Source organism: Mobula hypostoma, chromosome 15 (assembly GCF_963921235.1).
Source record: "Mobula hypostoma chromosome 15, sMobHyp1.1, whole genome shotgun sequence".
Lineage (NCBI taxonomy): Eukaryota > Metazoa > Chordata > Chondrichthyes > Myliobatiformes > Myliobatidae > Mobula > Mobula hypostoma.
In genome coordinates this window covers 66,227,596-66,251,642 of record NC_086111.1, presented here as the reverse complement: position 1 = coordinate 66,251,642, position 24,047 = coordinate 66,227,596, and the positions used below count along the sequence as shown (strand labels likewise).

Genomic DNA, 24,047 nt, shown 5'->3' with positions numbered 1-24,047 from the left:
AGGGCCACACCTGCAGTGGAGGATAGCCTCCTTCACTGGCGCCACCTCAGCATTGGAGCGTGCTGGATCACACTCCAGTTGAACTGGGGAACTAGCTGGTCAGCTTCACGGTGAAGGTCACCCTAGTGACTACATTTCCTGCCTCTGCTTGGCATGTCATAACAGATTAAAAACAGGGATACTTCACAAAGGGACAAAGAATAAGACCTAAAATTCCACCTGAATGGGAAAGAAGGGATTAATCTTAATTGGGATGAGAATTCCAGATTGAACAGTGATGTAGATCCAAAACTGGGGGCCAAATCCACCTGCAGACATAACTACTCTTGTGATTGAGTTTCGCCATCTTCCCTCCTTGATTAAGACATTCCCTATTCCCATATAAAAGGAAGAACAGAATTTTTGAGAACAGTTCCAATATTTTGCTTAATGGGGAGAAAAAAAAGCCACCAAAGAAATATTCATCGCAATGACACCTGCCAACACAACTAAGTCAGGTTGTCCAGTAACCATTTTTAAATATATTTCTTCAAGAGATTTTTTAAAAAAAAACCTGTGCCCAAGTGACTGAATTTGTAAACTGATGCTTATTAAGAATAGGAACCCATTAAGACCTTTCCTTGTGAAAAAGGTTTCATGCCAGTCTCTGGAGTCTGTTGTCCCAACGTGGCAGTGGCACAGTTGTGGCAGAAGGAGGTTTATAAATGGATAAAAAAAGAAAAAAAAAGAAACTAAAGAAAAAATGTTTTCTTGTTGTTGCAATCTTCATGGCTTGCTAGGCAACAGCTGCCCAGCCAATGAGGTAGAATATTACTGTGAGGTGTTCAGTTGCCTCCTGAAGTTGATGGTGCCTCTGCTCCCTCTCCAGGCTCCTCCTGCTGGTTAAGAAGTACAAAGACAATAGTGTTATTGTCACGGTCTCAAGTTCAAATTCAAGTTTATTGTCATTCAACTGTATACATGTAAACCACCAAACAAAACAACGTTCCTCCGGACCAAGGTGCACAACACAGTACATATTACTCACACACAACACTTAAAAGTAATATTACCACAAATAAATTAACAAACAATAAAATATATTCCAAAAGATTGACATCAGGCTTAAAGTGCATTTATGGCACAACTTCAAATACGCTACTGGCACTTCATATGAGATGAGACCTGGTTGCTGACAGGTAGTTTAATACATTATGGCCTGCAGGAAGAAGCTGTTTCCCGACCTAAAAGTCCCTGTCCTAATGCTACGGTACCTCCTGCCTCACGGCAGGGGTCAAAGACATTGTTGGACAGATGGGACGGATCCTTGACAATACTAAGGGCCCTGCACATACAACACTCCAGATAATTAATCTCAGGTGGGTGGAAGGGTGGATGATCCTCTCAGCAGTGGTTGCAATTCTTTGTAGGGTCTTGTGGTCAAATGCCTTGCAATTCACGTACCAGACGGCGATGCAGCTGGTCAGGAAACTCCCAATGGTACTCATGTAATTTTTTTTTACAGCTGTGTGGGTCAACCATTGCTCTGAGCAGGAAATACTTACATGCCTGAAAACTGTGTGGCACTTTAAATGATTTTTTTTTTGTAATAAAGATACAATGAATATAGAGTCATAAAAAGTGGATGAAGGCAAGGCAGTGGATGTTGTCTACATGGACTTTGAGAAGGTCCCACATGGGAGGTTGGTCGAGAAAGTTCAGTCACTTGGCATTCAGGATGAGGTAGTAAACTAGATTCGTCACTGGCTTTGTGGGAGAAGTCACAGAGTGGTAGTAGGTAGTTGCCTCTCTGACTGAAGGCCTGTGACAAATGGAGTGCTGTAGGGATTGGTGCTGTGTCCATTGCTTGTCATCTAGATTAATGATCTGGATGATAATGTGGCTAACTGGATCAGCAAATTTGTGGATAACGCCAAGATTGGGGGTGTAGTGAACAGCAAGGAAGGCTATCATGGCTTGCAGTGGGATCTGGACCAGATGGAAAAATGGGCTGAAAAATGGCAGATAGAATTTAATGCAGATAAGTGCGAGGTTTTGCACTTCGGTAGGACCAACCAGGGTAGGATTCCAGAGGAGTTCGGTAGGACAAAGGGATCTGGGAACACAGGTCCATTATTCATTGACAGGTAGATAGAGTTGTAAAGAAAGCTTTTGCCACATTAGCCTTCATTAATCAAAGTGTCGAGTACGGGAGATGGGACGTTATGTTGAAGTTGTACAAGACATTGGTGAGGCCTAGTTTGGAGTGTTGTGTGCAGTTTTGGTCATCTATCCACAGGAAATATGTAAATAAGGTTGAAAGAGTACAGAGAAAATTTACAAGGATGTTGCCGGGTCTGGAGGACATAACTCAGGTCCTTCTAAAAGGAAAGGTTGAATATATTAGGAGTTTATTCCTTGGAACACAAAATATTGAGGGGAGATTTGATCGGGGTATATAAAATTAGGAGGGGTATAGATAGGGTAACTGCAAGCCCGCTTTTTCCATTAAGGTTGGGTGAGACTACAGCAAGATGTCATGGGTTAAGGATGAAAGGTGAAAAGTTTAAGGGGAATGTGAGGGGAAACTTTTTCACTCAGTGGGTCATCAGAGTGTGGAATGAGCTGCCAGCACAAGTGGTGCATGTGAGCTCAATTTCAATGTTTAAATGAAGTTTGGGTAGGTACATGGAGGGTAGGGGTATGGAGGGCTATGGTCCCAGTGCAGGTTAATGGGAGGAAACAGTTTAAATGGTTTTAGTATGGATTAGATGGGCCGAAGGAACTGTTTCTATGATTCTATTTTCTATGACCTGGAACCGGTCTTCTCCCTTCACAGACACTGCTTCACGTGTTGAGTGTTTCCAGCATCTCTGGTTTTTATTGGACAGCCCAGTTACTACTTGGAAGATGCAAGTTTAGCAGGGGTAGAGGAGCAATTAAATTTGGATAGAAATACTCGGGTTTAAATTCTGCAGCTGCAATGGTGGGATTTGAAGTTTTGGTCCTGGACCAATGGACTAGAATCATGGTTACTAATCCAATGACAGAACTATTATACCACCATACCTCTGCAATCCTGACGTTGGGATGTATTGGAAAGGTTGGGTATGGGCAGAGTCGAGGTGGTGAGGCCTGGGCCTGAGAGTGTACCGAAGCAGTTGGGCTCCGGGTCTAAGGAGGAGGAATGACCCAAGGTTTGGACAACTTAAGTGCCAGGCCAAATTGAAAAGGTCAGGGTGTCGGGGCCAGAGGCCAGTTCAACTTGCTGCTCCTTGAGGTTTACTCATCTCTGCGCCGAGCTGAGGCCGTGGCCTGCAACCAATGGTCTCCAGGATCGGCTGCAGCGATGACTGTCTTTGTGGCTGTGGACTCACTTTCATAAACTTCAGGTCTGAATGTCATTTGCTTCCTTCTATTGTCTGCATGATTTGTTTTTTTTCCTGCACATTTGGTGTTTGACGGTCTTTTTTAAAAAATTAGCTCCATTTGGTTTCTTTTTTTGTGCCTGCCTGTAAGGACATGAATCTCAAAGTTGTATATAGTGTACATACTTTGATAATAACTGTACTTGGAACTTTGGTTAAAGAACCTCACCCTCCTTGCTCAAGATACAAATCTTAATTGAATATTGCATTAAGATTAAGGAGTTCTAACATTCCGGTCAGTGCCTGTGTATGACACTCCTTTGGTCAACATCTTCTGGATAAATCATGAAACCACCTTTTTCACTTCTTTTATGTCTTTTAGTTTGTTTCTTGTCTTGAATGTGACTCTGGAACTGAGTCTGGCACTCTACAGTCTCTGAGAGGATTCCAGGAGACAGAGGCAGCGTGCCAGAACCTCGTAGCGGGCAGGCTACAGGGACAAGGCGCAAGCCGATGATTGGCTCCATTTTGCCGACTATAGCTTCCATTGTTCGCCGATAAAAACGATGAGGGCGATTGAAGCATTGAGGCGAGTGCAGAGGGTCAGTGCAGGTTGCTTACTTTTTCATTGTTTGCTATGTACCGGAAAGGGGAGACCCTGCTGGTGTGTTGCCCAGGTTTTTTTTCTGCATTTTGGACGTGGACTTGGACTATAGACTCTTTTTTCAGTCTTATAGTTTTTTATATTCTGTGCTTTTTTGCCTGATATTCTCTGTATTCTTTCTGCAGGGAAGGGGATTTGGGAGTCAATGTGTCTGATCTGTTTGATTTTTTTGTGCAGGAGGAGGGATTTGGGGGTTGATGTGCCTGTTCCATTTTTGTTCTTTCTTTGTAGGGAGGTGGGATTTGGGGGGGGGGCGGGGTTGATGATTGCGCTGCCTTTCTTTTCTTTCTTGGTTTCATGGCTACCTGGAGAATTGAAGCATTTCAGAGTTGTATAATTTGGTAATAAATGAACCTTTGAATATTGCAAGTCCTGGAACAATTAAATATTGCATTAATTACTGGAGGGGCAAAGCTTAGGACGATGGCGGCTAACGACAACTCCTTTGCTTGCATCTTCGGAAACAGCTCTATTTCTATCTTTAATAACTCCTTTTTTCCCCTTTCAAGGTTCTTTTGAAGACCCTAACCTGGAGTCACGCACTGACTTCGGTTTTTTGCAGAAATGGGACCCGCTCTCAGGGCCTCGCGACCAGCTGCTTTTCAATATGCCAAGGAAGCGGCCTGGTAGACTAGCGCGCCTTCAGGGTGCCGGATTTTCGTGGCTCTGGAGATGGGCTGATCCAGGACTGGTGTTCCCACCGCCGACTGATGTGTCGTGGGAGTACACGGAAGATCAGAAGCAGTGAGCTGGCTGCTGGCTGTGTGCCCGGAGACCCGGGTTCTTTGGGCACAGAGCTCGGAAGGAGCGACGTGACAGACTTTTAACACCATAAATCAGTGAGTTGTTTTGTTATATCTCCCCTCTCGCTGTGAAATGGGGACACTTCTTTTTCCCTTATTAGGCAGAGAGAGAGCCTGTGGTATGTCAAATACCGGGTGGACGAGTAGTTTTTGGGATACTGCAAGTCTGTGTCTTTATTCTCCACAGGTTACTCAGGATTTCCAGCATCTGCAGAATCTCAGACTGAAACGTCGACTGTGCTTCTTCCTATGGATGCTGCCTGGCCTGCTGCGTTCCACCAGCATTTTGTGTGTGTTGCTTGAATTTCCAGCATCTGCAGATTTCCTCGTATCTGCAGAATCTCGTGTGTTTTTATCTATCACAGTGGCTGACTTGCTAAGTTCTTAGCTGGCCGTCCTTCTGAGACACCTGCAAGTCCTTCTGTTCTAATCAGAGAATGGAGAGGTCCCCCTTTTGGCCTGATCACAGTTCTGCCCTCAAGCTGAACCTCAGACAACAGATAAACTTCTTGTTCCTGTTTTGACATCTCACTGAGGCTCATCAAATCAAGTTTGGTTCAACAGTCTCATAAGACAAGACCTTCAAAGAGAAGGCCTAGTGGGACAAGGCCTGCCCTATGAACTTTAACAATGGAAAACTTGCCCAAAAGCCTACTGAGAGAGCACTACCTTGTCTCAGGTGCTGCCTTCCAGATGAGGCATGGATTCAGGACCTCTTTTCCCAATACATGATGTCAAAGACCACATGTTTTACCTTGGCAAATAATGGTGCCAAAATTTATCACTGAAGTTGATTCCCTACATGTTATTCATTGCTGCCCATGGATCCTGCTGTGTGTTAACTGACTGCAGTCTTTTCTTCAGTGCAACAGTAACCACCTCATTGCCTGTAGAGTTTCTGGGAGTTTCTAGTAGGATGATATAGAAATGCAGGTCTTCTTTCGATTTGTCTGCTTCTGTGGGAGACCAGGTGAGGAAGATCTGGAAAATCTAAATGCCAGCTCTTTCATTACCTCTTCAGAGGATGGCTGACACACTTTTTCTCAAAAACTGATATATTTCCCTCCTAGGAATAGATACGAGGGCAGCGGTAATCAGTGTTGTGGAAAAAGTACAGTCATAGGGAGTAACAGCTGGTTGGATGTGGGGGTTATAACCCCTCCCTCACACTCCTTATCAAAGTGGTTTGGTTACACTGGTTTTCATTTGAAGCCTTTGCTACAGAATCTGTTATGTCAAATATTCACACCCCTCTCCATACAGTAGCGTAGTAGTTAACTCATCGCTTTACAGCACCAGTGATCACTGATTGGGGTTCAATTCCTGCTATAGAAAGGGTGCAGAGGAGATTTACAAGGATGTTGCCTGGATTGGGGAGCATGCCTTATGAGAATAGATTGAGTGAACTCGGCCTTTTCTCCTTGGAGCAACGGAGGATGAGAGGTGACCTGATAGAGGTGTATAAGATGATGAGAGGCATTGATCGTGTGGATAGTCAGAGGCTTTTCCCCAGGGCTGAAGTGACTAGCATGAGAGGGCATAGTTTTAAGGTGCCTGGAAGCAGGTAGAGAGGAGATGTCAGGGGTAAGTTTTTTTTGCGCAGAGAGTGGTGAATGCGTGGAATGGGCTGCCGGTGGTGGCGGTGGAAGCGGAAACGATAGGGTCTTTTAAGAGACCCCTGGATGGATACATGGAGCCTAGAAAAAGAGGGCTATGGGTAAGCCTAGGTAGTTCTAAGGTAAGGACATGTTTGGCACAGCTTTGTGGGCCGAAGGGCCTATATTGTGCTGTAGGGTTTCTATGTTTCACACTTGAAAGGAATTTGTACGTTCTCCCTGTGACTGGGTGGGTTTTCTTTGGATGCTCCGGTTTCTTCCCACGTTACAAAGACATATGGTTAAGGTTAGTGAGTTGTGGGTATGCTATGTTGACACGAATAATGTGGCGCCACTTGCCACAACTTGCCCAGCACCATCCTCGCTGTTTTGACACAAACGACACATTCCTCTGTATGTTTCAATGCTTCGATATGCATATGACAAATAAAGCTAATATTTCTTTCTTTCTTTCTAAACTTGAGCCCACAAGTCCACTCAGCCATGGATTTGCCTCGGCCCCTCCACTCTCTTCGGTCACCTCAGTGAAGGATGTGGCCCAGGGGAGGGTCCAGAGGAGGTTCACAAGAACGATCCCAAAAATGAAAGGCCTAATGCATAAAGAACATTTGATGTCTCTGGGCCTGTACTTGATAGAGTTCAGATGGATAAGGGGGGGTTTCTCAATGAAACCTACCAAGTACTGAAAGTCCTGAATAGAGTGGATGGTGAGCAGGAAGTCTAGATCCAAGTGCACAGCCTCAGAATAAAGGGAAGTCCCCTTCAGCAGAAATAAGGGATCTCTTCAGCCATAGGATGGCAAATTTGTGGGATATGTTGCTGGGGGGGACAGTGTAGGCCGAGTCGCTGGGTGTATAAAACGTATAAAATTCTAAAGGGGTTGGACAGGCTAGAGGCAGGAAGATTGTTCCCGATGTTGGGGAGGTCCAGAACGAGGGGTCACAGTTTGAGGATAAAGGGGAAGCCTTTTAGGACCGAGATGAGGAAAAACTTCTTCACACAGAGAGTGGTGAATCTGTGGAATTCTCTGCTACAGGAAACAGTTGAGGCCAGTTCATTGGCTATATTTAAGAGGGAGTTAGATATGGCCCTTGTGACTAAAGAGATCAGGAGGTATGGAGAGAAAGCAGGTACACGGTTCTGAGTTGGATGATCAGCCATGATCATAATAAATGGCGGTGCAGGCTCGAAGGGCCGAATGGCCTACTCCTGCACCTATTTTCTAAGTTTCAATGTGTATTTAAGGTAGAGATTGATAGGCTCTTGATTGGTAAAGGAGTTCAGAGTTATGGGGAGAAGATCAAAGTTCAAAGAAAATGTTATTATCTAAATACACATATGTCACCATATACAACCCTGAGATTCCTTTCTTTGTGGGCATACTCAACAAATCTCTAGGATAGTAACTAAAACAGAATCAATGAACTGCTGTCAAGCGAGGGCTATCAACCACAGTGCAGAAACAACAAATTGTGCAAATGTAAACAGAATTATATAAATAAATGGCTAATAAATAATATTGTGAACGTGAGTTGTAGAGACATGATGGGAGAATGGGGTTGAAAGAAACATCAGTCATAGCTGAATTGCAGAGCAGACTTGATGGGTCAAATGCCACTAATTCTGCTCCAATATCTTAAGGTTTTATCCAGTTTCTCATTATAACTATAGTGCTCCCGATCTCCTCTGCACCATCTTCTCTGGTGGTTTCACACCCCTCAACTCCCCCATCGTCACTTCACCTTAAATCGACCAGCTTACTCACTTCCCTGTGAAAGTAATTTCCGAGCCAGTGAATGGACAGCACCGACACACTCTTCCTCTGGCAGGTGCTCCAAGCACGCTGTGCCTCGACACTTGTGACAAGGCAGCACAAGTGTGGCAGTCCGGCATTTCTGTAATATTTCACGCAGACTTCCCACACTGCCTGCCAGCTCTGTAGGGGAGAGCTCCCAGGCCAGTGGCTGCTGCCAGCTGCATGCTGATGGCATTGAAGAAAGAGGGTCTGTGTGGCTCTAATCCCACACGTACATAAAGAGAGATATATAAAAAAAAAATCAATGAAATGTTCCAGAGATAAAAGAATGTAGTTTTGTTCATGAGGGAATCTGGGTAGCTTATCAGTACAAGAGTCCCAGCCTTGAGCTTTGGTAAAAGGAAGTAAGATCTAGCGATTCTTTTATGATCTCAGAAGATCATTGAGTGCCTTTTACCCAGCGGTGTCTGCAGTAATGTGGGAAGAGCATGTGGCTATGTGCCCACACATAGCAATGCAATAACTGTAAGGGGTTAATAAGACCTTAAGACAAAGGAGCAGAGATAGGCCATTCGGCCCACCGAGTCTGTTCCGCCATTCTATCATGGCTGATTTATTATCTCTCTCAACCCCATACTCCTGCCTCCTCCCTGTAACGTTTGATGCCCTTTCTAATCAAGAACCTATTGACCTCCACTTTAAATACAGTGGATTCTAGTTAATTGGGCCATTGGCTAGTCGGGACAACTGCTTATTTGAAACGTTCTTAAAGAACAATAACTAATTGACAAAATAGTCAGGATTCCTTTAATTTATTTGGGACACTATGCCACTTAATTGGGACAGGAGACTTGCTGAAGTTTCCAACTAGTGTCAGTCGCGTGCACTTGTGTGGCCGCTAGACACTACACTCTGCTTAGAACAAACAGGTTTTAAATAGATTCGTTTGTGTGTATCTGTTTTCAAAAAACGGATTTTTGTCTCTGATAGTTGGCAAGAAATAAGCAATAAGACAATTCAGAACTGTTTTGCTCACTGCGGTTTCAAGCATTCAGGCTTGGTGATGCAAAAGTGGCTGGCAGTGAAAATGGAATGATTTCACTACTTCAACTAGTTAGGGAATATGAAGAATTTGACGATATTGACAATCATCTTGAATGTTACAATGAAAACAAAGATCTAGAATATACAATCGTAATGCATTGTATGACGGCAGTTCATTGTCTGCACTAGGTGTTTGCACTGCTATGTTCAGTCAATCAAAAGACTACAGCAGTGTACACTGGATGAATTCCTCCCTTGATAAGTATTCAGAACTAATACAGTTTTATAGTAGTGTGGTAGTATTGTTGGTGTTTTAATTTGTTCTATATTTCATTTAAGTACATCATTTATTACTCAGTTAACAATTTCCATGAAACTTCAGCTAGTTAGCGTAGCCACTTAATTGGGCCAAAATGTACAGGTGCTGATGTGTCCCAATTAACCGGAATCCACTGTATATTCAATGACTTGGCCTCCATAGCTATCTGTGGCAATGAATTCCACAGATTTACCATACTCTGGCTAAATAAACTTTTCATCTTTGTTCCTGCTATTCTGAGCCTGTGCCCTGAGATCCTAGACTCTCCCACAGAGGAAACTTCCTCTCTTCGTTCACTCTGTCTAGGCTTTTCAATAATTGACACAGTTCATTGAGATCCCCCCTTATTCTTCTAAACTCCAGTGTCCACAGGCCCAGAGCTATCAAACTCTCCTCATATGTTAGCCTTTTCATTCCTGGGAACATTCCTGTTAATCTTCTCTGGACACTCTCCAATGACAACATATTCTTTCTTAGATAAGTGGCCAAAAATTGATTACGATACTCCAGGTGCTGTCTGACCAGTGCTTTATAAAGCCTCAGCATTACATTAATTGCCCCAGTGTGTAGATGAGTACGAGAATCTGGGGGAAAGTTAAGTGAAAATAAATAAAAACTGGGGTTAATGTTGGATTAATAAAAATGAGTGGTTTATGGTCAGAATGAACTCAATGGGCTGAAGGGCCTATTTAAACTGTGTGAATCAATAGCATATCAATAACTGTTACTTGAAAAATGAATATTGACCCGGACAATGGGGATAACTTCTCTGAAACTCTCCAATGCAAGTTCCACATGAGTTTTCTTGGTGAACTCAGTCCCCTGGGAAGACAACATCGATGAAGCCCATGAGCGCAAGTTAACCAAGTATGCAGAGTTAAGATCAGAGTGCAGAGACAGAGGGTGGAAGGTCTCATGCTATCCATTCGAAGTAGGCTGCCGTGGGTTTATTGCGTTCACTTTCCAGAAGTGGCTGTGTGACCTTGGCTTCACTAGAAGAGAGATCAAGTCAACCAGCAGGGCTGTAGCTGAGGCAGCAGAGAAAGGATCAGCATGGGTGTGGACCAGGTACGTCCAGAGGGGCAGATAATCAGACAGTGTATACATATCTTGCAAACCCTTCAGTAGTTGCAGACACCTGAAGAGCAGACTATCTGTTGGATGGAAGTGACCAACAACTCTGATAGAGGCAGATGCCAAGTTTTTAAGCTCACCAGTGGGAGGTGGTGCTTTAGCACTGCTGGCCCACCACCTTGAGGGGGCCTTGATCATAAGCGGGCCGAAACTCCTGAAGACAGGTGGCAGATCAACTGATGATCCCACTGGTGATGGCACAGGACAGTTAACATCTTAGTCCACGTGTATTTTTAACACTATATATTATTTATTGAGATACAGTGCAGAATAGGCACTGTAAAGCCTGCCACCCAGCAACCCCCAATTTAATCCTACCCTAATCATGGGACAATTTACAATGGCCAATTTACCTACCAACCAGTACGTCCCAGGACTGTGGGAGGAAACCAGAGCACCCGGAGGAAACTCACATGGTTACAAACTCCTTATAGGCAGCAGCGGGAATTGAACCTGGGTCATCCGTACTGTAAAGCGTTGTGCTAACCACCACACTACCATGCTGCCCCAAGTCTGGTGCAGAGAGTGGACAGAGTGCTGGTGTGATATGTCACTGGAAGATGGGCATTTCACGATAGAAACTTATGTTACTAGATAAGTAAATCTGATTTTAATTCTGAGTTATAAATCCAGTTCTGAGTCATCCTGGTTAACCAGATGATTGCAAGATTGGGATAGTTTAAGCATCTAAGGAAAGGGAGGTTCAAAACGTTGCTGAGACAAACCGTTGGAGGAACTCAGATGGCTAAGCACCATCTGTAGAGAAAATGGACAGTTTTAGGTTGAAGCCCTTTAACTGGAAAGAGAGTAGAGTCATGGAAAAGTACAGCACTGAAACTGGCCCTTCAGCCATCTAGTCCATGCCGAGACATTTAAACTCCCTACTCCCATTGGCCTGCATTGGGAACATAACCCTCCATACCCCTACCATCCAAGTACCTACTCAACCTTCTCTTAAACATTGAAATTGAGCTTGCGTCCACCACTTTGCTGGCAGCTCATTCCACACTTTCACAGCCATCTGAGTGAAGAAGTTTCCCCTTAAACTTCTCACCTTTCACCCTCAACCCATGACCACTGGTTGCAGTCCCACCCAACCTTGGAAAAAGCCTGCTTGCATTTACCCCATCTATACCCTTCATAATTTTGTATACCTCTATCAAATCTCCTCTCAATCTTCTACATTCCAAGGAATAAAGTCCTGACCTAATCAGTCTTTAAGGGAGCTAGGGCTTTACTCTTTCGAGAGGAGGAGGATGAGAGGAGACATGATAGAGGTGTACAAGATAATAAGAGGAATAGATAGAGTGGATAGCCAGCGCCTCTTCCCCAGGGCACCACTGCTCAATACAAGAGGACATGGCTTTAAGGTAAGGGGTGGGAAGTTCAAGAGGGATATCAGAGGAAGGTTTTTTTACTCAGAGAGTGGTTGATGCGTGGAATGCACTGCCTGAGTCAGTGGTGGAGGCAGATACACTCATGAAGTTTAGAGACTACTAGACAGGTATATGGAGGAACTTAAGGTGGGGGGTTAGCTGGGAGGCAGGGTTTGAGGGTCGGCACAACATTATGGGCCGAAGGGCCTGTAATGTGCTGTACTGTTCTATGTTTACTTGTAACTCAGGTCCTCCTGACCTGGCAACATCCTTATAAATTTTCATCATACACTTTCAAGTTTATTTACATCTTTCCTGTAGGTAGGTGCACAATACTCCAAATTAGGCTTCACCAATGTCTTATACAACTTGAAAATAACATACCATCTCCTGTACTCAATGTGCCAAAGTCTTTCTTTAGGACTTCCAGAAGGGGTGAGGGAAAGAGCTGGCAAATGGTAGATAGATCCAGATGAGGAAGGGTGATAGGCAGAGGAAGATGGAGGAACGGAGATAGAGACAGAGACTGGAAGTGATAGGTGGAGGCAACAAAGGGCGGTAGATTGTGGGATCTGACAGGACAGGAAGATGGAGCCTGAACCCAACTGAGAGAGGTGGGGAAGGAAGATTGGAACAGTGCCGGGAGGGGACCTATTGGAAGGAGCATGTGGGTGAAGGGCAGATGGAGTAGGTGGAGGAGGAGAAGAAACAAGATGATCGGGGCTGGAGCGAGGGTAGTGGTGGGGAGAGGGTGTGTGGAGGAAAGAGAAAGGGACGGAGGAGGGGGGCAGGTCACCTGAAGAGTGTTTTCCAACTTCTGGTTACCGCTGTAGTGCAGGGAACAAAACCGACAATCCCTGGATGCACAGGAAGCTCCCATGAACAGCAATTAGGTAATGACTGGATGCTATGTTTTTATGAGACTGCCCAGCTAGGTAACACAACCAAAGACTCATGAAGCAGATCGGAAGAGTTACTTGCCTTCCTCAATACCCATTTCCTACATCCAAATCTTGGCATCCCACTCCTCAAATCCTCAGATTCCTTCAGTCCAAAAATCAGCTGAAAGACTCTAGCCTTCTGGTGTAGAAAACGCTGAAGATGTACCCTCTCAAAGGAATGAGACTGCCCTCTGCTTGAAATGTTTATCCGGGATAAAACCCCCGTTCTGAAACCTGCAACCAGGGCAAACAGCCTGTCGCAAACACCCTGGCAACTCCTGATCCCTGCTGCCTAACTAGCAGTATATATAACTGTTTGAATAGGAAGTAATAAACTGTGCTAAAAGTAAATCGAAGGGCTATAAAACAAAGACTGCGCCTCAGGGGTTAACATTACAAGATGAGAATCTAAAAGTCGAGCAGATGCAGAGTGCTCAGATAGAGATCAGTGCTTTCTTCCAAGAAAACCTCTTAGAAGTCCATGGGCAGGGATGTTATACCTTTAAGAGATGTCACTTGAAACATAACACACGCAGACCCCATCTCCACCCACCCACACACAGAAACACACGCATACTGATCTCCCACAGGCGCATGCATACACTCTTGCAGAGGGACATACACGCACACAATGAAACTTGTAGAAGTTCATATGGACACAATCACACACACACACACACACACACACACATACACACACACAGACATGCACCCACTTGAGTACAGTCACATTATACACATACATACTACAACAGATGGTCTCAGCATAATTTATTTATTTTTTGTATTTCCATAGTTTGTCTTCTTTTGCACATTGGTTATTCGGCAGTCTTCGTATGTAGCTTAAAAAATTGATCTGTTGTATTTCTTTGCTTTATTGTGAATGCCCGCAAGAAATGGAATCTCAGGGTAGTATATGGTGATGTATATGTGCCTTGATAATAAAATTATTTTGAACTTTGAACACACACCTACACACAGCCACACATTATTAATGCAAGTGGCACACAAGCTCACCCACAGACACGCACATACACATGCACACACTCACACTGCATTGCACAAACGTGCACACATACACAGATCTGCACAGACAAGTTACACACACACACACACACACACACAGAACTGGCATTTTGCGAGTTCAGCGCAGCAGCGCTGAACGTCTCTGCACGCGGCCATCGCAGGGAATGTCACAGATCAGCAAAACGTGGGCAGAAGGTGAAAGCCACTCCCTGTGTGGCCAAACACTCAACTTCTTGTGGATCTGCACCCAGTCACATGCCAGGTACCAGATGGAGCTTGCCAAGTGAAAGGTCAGGGCCTGCCCACAGTCTGCGCCCTGGGTTCACTACTTTGTGTACTGATTGATCTGATGTAACCAGCAAACACAAAACCCTCGTCGCCCGTGTCGATGGCTGCCCTGGGCCTGTTTTTCTTCAGTTTCCCACTATTTTTTTTTAATAAGTGACAGAGTGCTAAACATAAACAGCTGGAAAGATTTCCTACAGTCAAGACCTAAAAGACCGCAGGGCAGCATGGTAGCGCACTAGGTGGAAGGTCAGGGCTGCATTCCTACCGCTGTCTGTAAGAGTTTGTACATCTCCCCGTATCCGTGTGGGTTTCCTCTGCGTACTCTGGTTTTCTCCCAAATTCCAAGGATGCACTGGTGAGGGTTGGTGAGTTATGGGCATGCTCTATTGGCACCAGAAGCATGGCAACACTCACCGGCTGCCCAGCGCAGTCCTGGGACTGTGTTGTCCATTGATGCAAACGGCACACTTCACCCGTGCTTCCATGAACATGTGACAAATAAAGCTAATATCTATCCCTCCTCCAACTTAGTCAGCTTCAGCGAGAAGGGGAAAAGTCAAGCCTCCTAGATCATAAATGGAGACCATTCTGCCCCTTGAATCTCTTCTGTCATTTAATACCCCCCTGTTGATTCATTATCTAACCCTGCCTGTTCTCCTGACTGCCGATTCTCTCAAGCAGTTATGCAACGTCAAAGATGATGATAGATAGGTCAGAAATGCTGGCTGTGCTGGTGACGTCCGCAGCCCAAATAAGGACTACATTTAAAAATAGTACCCGCAAGCAGCACCATTAATCTGTGAACTGCAGGTTTGAAGTGATCAACAAAGCAAGTACTAATTCCCTTCTGGCAGATCATAAGACCATAACGCATAAGAACAGAATTAGGAAGTTGGCCCATCGAGTCTGTTCCATCACTTGATCGTGGCTGACTTATCTTCCCTCTCATCCCATTCTCCTTCCTTCTCCCCGTAACTTTTGACAGTCATATGAATCAAGAACCTATCAACTGTGCAATGATGCACTTCAAACACGGTTAAATCTACTCATGCTGGAAATCCAAAGCCACACACAAAAACGCTGGAGGAAGTATCTATGGAAATGAGTAAACAGTCGACGCTTCAGGCTGAGGCCCTTCAGCAGGACTGGAAAGGAAGGGAAGAAAACTATTTGCTGTTTGGTTATTTTTACTGTATGCACGATTGATTTTATTTTTATTCTCTCTCTCTCCCGCTGTACACTGGGTATGTGTCGTTTTTTTTTTGTAAATGGATTCTTTTGGGTTTCTTGTTACGTGGCTGCCTGTAAGGAGATGAATCTCAAGGTTGTATAATGTGTACATATTTTGATAATAAATGTACTTTGAACAGCAGTGGAGTGCAACACTACCTTCTCTCTCTCTCCTTTTTTTCCCCCTGTCCCTCTCACTATACCCCTTGTCCATCCTCTGGACTTCCCCCCTTCCCCTTCCTTTCTCCCTAGGCCTCCTATCTGTTGCACACTTGGACACAAAAGGGACTTCCAGGCGTGCAGAAGTTTAAAATAACGTCTTTATTTTCCTTTCTGGAAATACAGGAACACAAGCGCATCGGCTTACCATGCATGTTGTGGGCCGTCACCGCCTACTCCATCACGTGCGCACTCCTGTGCCCCCAGGACCCCTAGCTACCCCAAGTGCCTGTATAAGCTTTGCCCCTTGTAACCATCAACCAACCCACTAAAATATTACCGTTGCTAGTGCAACTGAACATTATAACAAATTGGGAATGAACAAAATAACAAACCAAAGCAATAAAAATAGTATGAACATAATATAAGAAAATTAGGGGGTATCCAGTGTCCATTAATATGCTCCACATTACTATGGGTCCCACATATCCCATGATCCTCTCATATCCCTTTTGACAATCAACTGTCCAGCTCTTGGCTCCATCCCTCCCCCTCCTGTCTTCTCCTATCATTTCGGATCTCCCCCTCCCCCTCCCACTTTCAAATCTCCTACTATCTCCTCTTTCAGTTAGTCCTGATGAAGGGTCTCGGCCCGAAACGTCGACCGTACCTCTTCCCAGAGATGCTGCCTGGCTTGCTGCGTTCACCAGCAACTTTGATGTGTGTTGCTTGAATTTCCAGTATCTGCAGAATTCCTCGTGTTTTCGTATATTATAGTTCTACAGCACCTCACTACCATTCAGGGCCCCAGACAGTCCTTCCAGGTGAGGCGACACTTCACCTGTGAGTCGGCTGGGGTGATATACTGCGTCCGGTGCTCCTGATGCGGCCTTCTATATATTGGCGAGGCCTGACGCAGGCTGGGAGACCGTTTCGCTGAACACCTACACTCTGTCCGCCACAGGAAGCAGGATCTCCCAGTGGCCACACATTTTAATTCCACGTCCCATTCCCTTTCTGATATGTCTACCCACAGCCTCCTCTACTGTCAAGATGAAGCCACACTCAGGTTGGAGGAACAACACCTTATATCGTGAATGGGTAGCCTGCAACCTGATGGCATGAACATTGACTTCTCTACTTCCATTAATGCCCCACCTCCCCCTCGAACCCCGTCCGTTATTTATTTTCTTTCTTTCTTTCTTTCTTTCCCCTTTTTTTCTCTCTTTTTTCTCCCTCTGTCCCTCTCACTATAACTCCTTGCCCATCCTCCTTTCTTTCTCCCTAGGCCTCCCATCTCATGATCCTCTCCCATCTCCAGCCTCCTATCCCTTTTTGCCAATCAACTTTCCAGCTCTTGGCTCCATCCCTCCCCTTCCTGTCTTCTCCTATCATTTTGGATCTCCCCCTCCCCCTCCCACTTTCAAATCTCTTACTAGCTCTTCTTTCAGTTAGTCCTGACGAAGGGTCTCGGCCCGAAACGTGGACTGTACCTCTTCCTAGAGATGCTGCCTGGCCTGCTGTGTTCACCAGCAACTTTGATGTGTGTAACTACCTCATTATTTCTCTTTTATTTATTGTAACAGATGATAGTAGTTTAAGGCCTGCACAGTACTACTGCCACATAAATTTCACAATACACATCAGTGATTATAAACCTGATTCTGTTTACCCCCTTCTTCTGCACTCTCCTAACGGCAAAGGTTGTGTCTCTTCCCCAAAGTCCTGAACAAATTTAAATAGTGACATTCCAAGGGCCCCAACAAGAGAACAACCACCTTGTTGTTGGGTCTGGAGGCTTGTGTGCCAAAGAGCTATGATGGCTGGAGTCGGGGTTTTAAGCTTTAGCTCTTGTTAGGGTCACCCATGCCAAACAGGTCAATGGATAGGGGCCAGAATAAGAGTGGTCCATCAGTCCTCCAGGTTTGGTGTTCAGCCCAGGGCAACAACCCTGACCACCCATATGGTGCTCACTTCTCGCTGCTACCATCAGGAAGAAAGTACAAGAGTCTCAGGACTCACACCGCCAGGTTCAGGAACAGGTATTACCCCTCAATCATCAGCCTCATAAACCAGTGGAGATAACTTCACTCGCCCCTTTCATTGAAATGCTCCCGCAACCAGTGGACTCACTTTGAAGGACCCATCGTCTCACGTTCTGGTATTTATTGCTTATTTATTTATATTTTTGCTGCTTCTTTTCTCATTTGCACGGTTTGTTGTCTTCTGCACTCTGGTTTAAGATCCTATTTGAAAGTCGTTCATTGGTTCTGCTGTCGTTACTATTCTATAGATTTGTTGGTTATGCCCACAAGAAAATGAATCTCTGAGTTGTATACGATGACATATATGTACTTTGATAATAAGTTTACTTTGAACTTACTGACTTCAGAGAATGGATGAGAAAGTTCACTAGTTACCAGTATATAACCTAATCATGATGGATGATGGTAACATCCAACAAAATATTCTGAAAAATGTAAGCAACAAGTCTGGTTACCCCTACACAAGATCACTGCATAAATGGTACACTTGCCCCTACACCACCTCCCTCACTACCATACAGACCGCAAACAGTCCTTCCAGGTGAGGCAACACTTCACCTGTGAGTATGTTGGGGTTATCTACTGTATCCAGACCTGCTGGTGTGGCCTCCTATACAACGGTGAGACCCAACGTAGATTGGGAGACCACTTTGCCAGAAAAAGTGGAATCTTCTGGTGGCCACCTATTTCAATTCTACTTTCCATTTCAACATGGCCTTCTCTACAGCCATGATGAGGCCACAATCAGGTTTGAGGAGGAACACCTTATATTCCGCCTGGATAGCCTACAACTTGATGGCATGAACATTGACTTCTTGAACTTTCAGTTATTGCCCCCCTTCCTCCTTTTCACCATTCCCCATTCCCATTTCTCTCTCTCACCTTATCTCCTTACCTGCCTATCATCTCCCTCTGGTGCCCCTCCCTCTTCTCTTTCTTCCATGGCCTTCTGTCCTCTCCTATCAGATTCCTCCTTCTCCAGCCCTGTATCTCTTTCACCAATCGACTTCTTAGGTCTTTACTTCACTCCCTACCCCTTTCCCGGTTTCACCTATCACCTGCTACCTTCTACCTTTTCCTCCGCTCAGCTTCTTACTCTGACTTCTCATCTCTTTTTTCCCCAGTCCTGATGAAGGGTTTCGACCCAAAACATCATCAGTTTACTCTTTTTCAAAGGTGCTGTCTGGCCTGCTGTGTCCCACCGGCATTTTGATTTCCAGAATCTGCAGATTTTCTCTTGCTCATGTTGTCACACTGCAAAGTTTCCCAGGCAAATGGCTCCGGGCTATTTGGGCATCTCGGTCTTCCCATTACAGGAGGGATGTGGAGGCTCTGGAGAGGCTGCGGAAGAGGTTTTTAAGAATTCCACCTGGATTAGAGAGGAGGCGTGATGTAGAGATGTTGGACAAAGTTCTGTTGTTTTATCTGGAGCAATGGAGGCTGAGGGGAGACCTGATAAAAGCTTGTGAGATTATGAGAGGTGTAAATAGAACTTGTGATATCTTTTTCCCAGGGTCAAAATGTCTAACACTTGAGTGCATGCATTTCAAGTAAGGGGGTGGTACTGTTTTCAATGGGATGAGATTAAAGTCAGGAGGTTATGTTGCAACTTTATAAAACTCTGGTTAGGCCACATCTGGAGTACTGCGAACAGTTCTGGTCACCCCACTATAGGAATGATGTTGAGGCTTCGGAGAGGGTGCAGAAGAGGTTTACTAGGATGCTGCCTGGTTTCGAGGGCATGAGCTAACACGTGAGGCTGGGCTAACTTGGATTGTTTTTTCTGGAGCAGCGGAGGGGAAATCTGAGAGAGATTTATAAGATTATGAGAGGCATAGATAGAGTAGTCAGGAAGCATCTTTATCCCAGGGTAGAAATGTCTTATACCAGAGGGCATATATTGAAGGTGAGAGGGGGTAGATTCAAAGGGGAAATGAGGGGTAAGTTTTTTTACTCATGAGTGTGGCATGCCTGGAATGTGTTGCCTTGTATGGTGGTAGAAGCAAACACATTAGAAGCTTTTAAGAGATGTTTAGATAGGCACAGGAATACGAGGAAGGTGGAAGGATAGTGTACCTACATGGTGTAGATAGGAGATATTAGTGTTCGTATTTTTCTTCCATTTACTTTTTAGCTGGTTCAGCACAACATTGAGGGCCGAAGGGCCTATTCTTGTGCTGTACTCTTCTATGTTCTAAAGATTTAATTACTTTAATGCTGCAGTTCTGCATTCATTTCTGGTCACCCCATTACAGGAAGGATGCGGAGGGTGCATCACAACCTGGTATGGAAGTTGTCCTGTCCAAGACCGGAAGAGGCTGCAGAAGATCGTGAACACGGCACAGCACATCACACAAACCAATCTTCCGTCCGTGGACTCACTTTACACCGCACGCTGTCAGAGCAGTGCTGCTGGGATAATCAAGGACACAACCCACCCAGCCAACACACTTTTCATCCCTCTGCCCTCCGGGAGAAAGTTCAGGAGCTTGAAGACTCGCACGGCCAGATTTGGGAACAGCTTCTTTCCAACTGTGATAAGACTGCTGAACGGATCCTGACCCGGATCTGGGCCGTACCCTCCAAATATCTGGACCTGCCTCTCGGTTTTTTTGCACTACCTTACTTCCCATTTTTCTATTTTCTATTTATGATTTATAATTTAAATTTTTAATATTTACTAATTTTAACTATTTTTAATATTTAATATTTGTAATCCAGGGAGTGGGAAGCGCAGAATCAAATATCGCTGTGATGATTGTACGTTCCAGTACCAATTGTTTGGCGACAATAAAGTATAAAGTATGAAGGCATTGTAGAGGGTACAGAAGAGATTTACCAGGATGCTGCTGGAATTAGAGGGCGTGCGCTACAAGGAGAAACTGGACAAACGTGTTTGATTTCTGTTGTAGCGGGGGCTGAAGGGGAAGCTGATGGAAGTTTCTAAGATTGAGAGAGGAATAGATAGTCAGCCAATATTATTTTTCCAATCAAATGTCAAATAATAGAGGGTGAGCATTTATGGTGAGAGGATGAAAATTCAACAAAGATGTGCGAGGCGAGATTCTTTTTACATGAAGATCGATAGGTGACTGGAATGTGCGCCTGGGGTCGTGGTGGAGGCAAATACAATAAAGGCATATAAGAGGCTCCTAGACAGACACATGAATGTGCAGGGAATGGAGGGACTATACCCAGGCAGATTAGGTTAGGCATCATTTGCTTCATTAGTTTGGCACAATATCGTGGTCTTCCTGTGTTGTACTGTTCCATGGTTGGGATTAGGCTGAATGGCCCATTTCTGTCCTCCATAAATGTGCTTTAGACTAAGAGGCAGTGAAGAAGAGTTCTTCATTTACAAGCCGGCATGTCTTATAAATGCTGATGCTGGCCTCTGTTCCTGTGTGGATGGAGGCATTAATATCTCACAAAGGTTGCATACAAGCCATGGGAGGTGTGGGGTTGCAGACAGTTCAAACTAATCCACCTCCTCCCCCTCCCTCCACAAACACCCACGCCAAGCCCTCCTCCGTTTCCCTGGCAGACGCACCGGGCTTGTGGTTAAGCACTGACGGGGTGTACAATCAAACCAGAGGCGCTGTCAAAAAAATCAACTCTTTATCTGCTAACATACTTGCCAAGGGCTTTACAAAACCATAACCACCGTAACAACTAGGAGATGTGCCAAGAGATGTGATAGCCTCAGAAACTCTTCCTTCTATAAAAACTGTCCATTATTAGAAGTTGCAGTTTCCCCTATTTTCTTTAATTGAGACCCCGTAAAAACGCCTCCAGCATCCTAACCTTTACAACTTCTGATTTTTTTTCCTCACTTAATTGTAAACTCAAAAGTAATTTAAAAGAAAAATGCGGAGAGTCCAGAATATAGCTTGGTTTTTTTCACTTTAGCGAGGCGCGCACATATCATGTGCACATATCATGACGTGTGCAATTCACGTATTTTTACATACAGTGCCATGCAAAAGTTTGGGCACCCCGGTCAAAATTTCTGTTACTGTGAATAGCTAAGCGAGTAAGAGATGAACTGATTTCCAAAAGGCGTAAAGTTAAAGATGACACATTTCCTTAATATTTTATGCAAGAAAACTTTTTTATTTCCATCTTTTACAGTTTCAAAATAACAAAAAAAGAAAAGGGCCCGAAGCAAAAGTTTGGGCACCCTGCATGGTCAGTACTTAGCAACACCCCCTTTGGCAAGTATCACAGCTTGTAAACGCTTTTTGTAGCCAGCTAAGAGTCTTTCAATTCTTGTTTGGGGGAGATTTGCCCATTCTTCCTTGCAAAAGGCTTCTAGTTCTGTGAGATTCTTGGGCCGTCTTGCATGCACTGCTCTCTTGAGGTCTATCCACAGATTCTCGATGATGTTTAGGTGGGGCTGTGAGGACCATGGCAAAACCTTCAGCTTGCGCCTCTTGAGGTAGTCCATTGTGGATTTTGAGGTGTGTTTAGGATCATTATCCTGTTGTAAAAGCCATCCTCTTTTCATCTTCGGCTTTTTTTTTAACAGATGGTGTGATGTTTGCTTCCAGAATTTGCTGGTATTTAATTGAATTCGTTCTTCCCTCTACCAGTAAACGTTCCCCGTGCCACTGGCTGCAACACAAGCCCAAAGCATGATCGATCCACCCCCGTGCTTAACAGTTGGAGAGGTGTTCTTTTCATGAAATTCTGCACCTTTTTTTCTCCAAACATACCTTTGTTCATTGCAGACAAAAAGTTCTAATCAAAAGGTTCAAAGGAACATCTAAACAAACCTGATGTAGTTTGGAAACACGTCGTGTGGACTGATGAAGTTAAAACAGAACTCTACAAAAAAGCGTTTACAAGCTGTGATACTTGCCAAAGGGGGTGTTACTAAGTACTGCCATGCAGGATGCCCAAACTTTTGCTTTAGGCCCTTTTATTTTTTTGTTAGTTTGAAACTGTAAAAGATGCAAATAAAAACGTTTTCTTGCTTAAAATATTAAAGAAATGTGTCATCTTTAACTTTATGCCTTTTGGAAATCAGTTCATCTTTTACTCGCTTAGCTATTCACAGTAACAGAAATTTTGACCGGGGTGCCCAAACTTTTGCATTCCACTGTATAACGCATAATGAATTATTCAAACAAACAAGTACGCTTAATCAAATATATTTACAATATTACTCAAGTATTACTAAAATATTAAGTGCACAACAGGGAGGGGAGGTTTGCTTTGGTTAAGCAAACTGAGCCGAGGGTATATTATTCCTGAAGGATATGGTGGTGTCTGAAAAGAGGATGCTGTCTAAGTTGCATGCCATCTTGGACACTGCCTCCCATCCACTACATAATGTACTGGGTGGGCACAGGAGTACATTCAGCCAGAGACTCATTCCACCGAGATGCAGCACAGAGCATCATAGGAAGTCATTCCTGCCTGTGGCCATCAAACTTTACAACTCCTCCCTTGGAGGGTCAAACAACCTGTGCCGATAGGCTGGTCCTGGACTTATTTTATAATTTACTGGCATAATTTACATATTACTATCTAACTATTTATGGTTCTATTACTATTTATTATATATGGTGCAACTGTAACGAAACCAATTTCCCCCGGGATTAATAAAGTATGACTAACTAGCTAACTATAAGACTAATGAAATACAAGTAATGCTTGCTCATCGAGAAGTACAGAACAATTGTGCCCTGGGACTCTTCCCTGCTCTTTGTCTCCCTTTTGAACCCTCTCGAGTTTAAAGGGCAGAGTTGGAAGGAGTGGTTGGCAGGAGGGCAGAGTTGGAAGGAGTGGTTGGCAGGAGGGCAGAGTTAGAAGGAGTGGTTGGCAGGAGGGCAGAGTTGGAAGGAGTGGTTGGCAGGAAGGCAGAGTTGGAAGGAGTGGTTGGCAGGAGGGCAGAGTTGGAAGGAGTGGTTGGCAGGCTGGCTGAGGCCACATGTGGCTTTGATCTAATAAATAATGCACTGGTATTGGAGAGGGTCCAAAGGAGGTTCATGAGAATGATCCCGAGAATGAAAGGGTTAACACATGAGGAGTGCCTGAAGGCTCTGGGTCTGTACTCTCTGGAGGTTAAAAGAATGAGGGGGAAATCTCATGAAACCTATTAAATATTGAAAGGCCCAGACAGAGCGGACATGGAAAGAATGTTTCCCATAGTGAGGAAATCTAGGACCAGAATACACAGCCTCAGGACTGAGGGACGTCTGTTTAGAATAGAGATGAGGAAGAACTTCTTTAAGCAGAGGGTTTTGAGTCTATGGAATTCATTGCCACAGACGACCGTGGCGGCCAAGTCATTG

General features: G+C 44.5%; 1 long non-coding RNA gene across 1 annotated transcript in view; it reads right to left on the bottom strand.

Moving 5' to 3' along the window:
- Positions 1–805: 805 nt before the first annotated feature.
- LOC134357121 (uncharacterized) overlaps positions 806–24,047 on the bottom strand; it is a 118,912-nt gene continuing 95,670 nt past the window's right edge. Inside the window, exon 3 of the long non-coding RNA XR_010020517.1 lies at positions 806–878. This is a non-coding gene — a long non-coding RNA (uncharacterized LOC134357121). The remainder of the gene's footprint in view (positions 879–24,047) is intronic.